Source organism: Adiantum capillus-veneris, chromosome 9 (assembly GCF_014529385.1).
Source record: "Adiantum capillus-veneris isolate H3 chromosome 9, ASM1452938v2, whole genome shotgun sequence".
Classification (NCBI taxonomy): Eukaryota; Viridiplantae; Streptophyta; class Polypodiopsida; order Polypodiales; family Pteridaceae; genus Adiantum; species Adiantum capillus-veneris.
Window position 1 is genome coordinate 59,805,935 of NC_140939.1, and position 2,551 is coordinate 59,808,485.

Genomic DNA, 2,551 nt, shown 5'->3' on the forward strand with positions numbered 1-2,551 from the left:
TCTGCTAAGTCATCCTCCTCCAACCACTTGAAATCCAAGCTTGGATAATTCTTGAATTTAACAAGATACCTTTGAATGATATTTCCCTTTACCTTTCTTTCCTTGTGTGCTAGGATTTTCTCTGATTGAAGAATCTCCTAAGTTTCCTCAACATTGGGTTGCTCATGAGCCATCACTGTATCCTTTGGCACCTTTCCTCTAAAAGGCAAAAAAAGACTCACATGAAATTCATTATGAATCTTCCAATGAGATGGTAGCTGCAACCTTTGAAAGATACCTCATTGATCTTTTTAGATATTTGAAAAGGTCCATAATATCACATGCTTAACTTTGGATAAAGCTTCTCTTTACCCCTCATCTTTCATAGTCTAGCATTCTCAAATCGCAAAATAACATCTAGTCCCCTTCCTTAAAAGACAAAGGCCTGTGATGTTTATCTATTGTGCTTCTCTTGAGATTTCAATAAAGCCTCCTTCACCCTTAGTAAAAGCCGTGTCCAAATCCTATACAAAACGATCAGCCTCAAATATCTTATCCTTTGTGCGCAATATAGGTGGTACCTTCTTTCCTCCTTCCACAATCTCAAAAGGCGCTTTGCTGGTTGAGTATTATTGTATGCAAACTCAACCAAAGGAAGATATGTATCCCATTCTGATTTATGATCAGATACATAGCACCTCAACAAATCCAATATAGTTGCATTGGCTATCAGTGACAGACCATCTCTCTGAGGATGAAACAAAGATGTAAAATTCAAAGTAGTTTCCAAATTATCCATGAGAGCACGCCAAAACAAACTTGTCATGCGAGGATCTCTATATGAGACAATCAATGACGGCATACCATGGTACTTAAAAACATGTACTAAAAACAACTTAGCCATATGATCTGGCTTGATGGATGATGGACTCTTATTTTGATGACAGATCATTATTAAATCCTGATAGAGAATCACGATCAATGACCAAACCATCTGACAAACACTTGAGTGTTCTTTTGCATTGCCAAACTGTACAAGCATTGATAGACAACAAAAAATACAAGAAGGTTGTAGAGAAGAAATTTGAGCATTTCATCAAGGAGAATTCTTTTACTACAACATATAATCGCTTCTTATTTGTCTTACAATCTACTTTAACAAATTAATGTTTTTCTTATTCTTTGATAGCATATAATCTATAATCATACTCCTTGGTTGCCAAGAAGTATGGAAGTTTATCAATATGGTCGACCCAAGGTGGATAAAACACATTATCAAGCACGCACTAGTTATTTCAAACACACAAGACATGGAGGAGGGGTATACACTACATCAGTGTACTTACAAAAAACTTGTACACATAGCACATAAGAAGAAGAAACTTCAAGAATAAGAAGTCCCACGAGCAATTAAGAAGGCAGATAGAGAGAAACGTAAAGATAGATGGTGGAATTATAATGAAAATGTTAAGCATGTTGAGTGGCGAAAAATGAAACAAAGATGTGGAAAGGCTTAGATGCCATGGGAGCTTGGCTCTTCTAACACATGAGTTCACATACCACCATTACATCACAAATTCCATTACAAAGCTAAAAAATAGATCAATTACAACAAGTCAGAGATATGAAAACTATTCAATTCTCGCCATATTGACAAAAGGTTCAACTTTATCCTCCTTGGGTTATTCATCAGTACAGCCACAAGTCCCTGTGCTATAGCTTAAGCGCTCACAACTTCAATTGGTGTAGATTCTCCTTCATCCTCAAGTTCTTGAACATTTAAAGAAGCTTGCACTTCTACAAGTCTCTCTATTGTAGAGCAAGCACCCACTTCATCAACTATTACAGGTGGCTGGCTTTCAAGAGCTGCAACAGACGGTTCACCTTCATTTTGTATCTCCATTAATGTAGTAAATTCAGGTCGTCAAAATCTTAAGATCTCCCGGTTTTAGTCCTTATTGTTTTGTATAGTATGAATGGTCAGTGTCAGTGTCCGACTGCCCACTTACTTAGGGCTAGCACATTGGGCTTTACCACCCCAACAACCTCCCACGTGAAGGCCAATGTGCCTTTAAGTATGGGGTGTAAAATATACAAGTATGTACAGTCATGTTAGAAAAACCTATCTAACACACACCCATAAGTGCCCGACAGTGTGCAAACCACTCAGAAGCTATATCTTTGGTGAGAAGATAAGTAGGGTTATCATCTGTGTGCATTTTCACAAGGTCCATAAGATTTTCCTCAAGCACATCTCGAATGAAGTGGTACTTCACATCTATATGCTTTGTCTTTGCATGAAACAATGGATTCTTTGCCAACATGATAGCACTCTGACTATCACAATGTAATGTAGGGATCTCAACACAAATTCCCAAGTCTCCCACTAGTGGAGCAAGCCATATTTCTTCCTTGCAAGCCTCAGATGCTACAATATTGACATGTGTGTGCAATTCTACAAATGAGATCGCCAAGAAACAACACCTCCAATAAAAATGAAGACATAGCCTAAACCTTCTATCCATATCCCCTGCATAATCAACATTTGTGTATCCAAATACACATGCCTCTT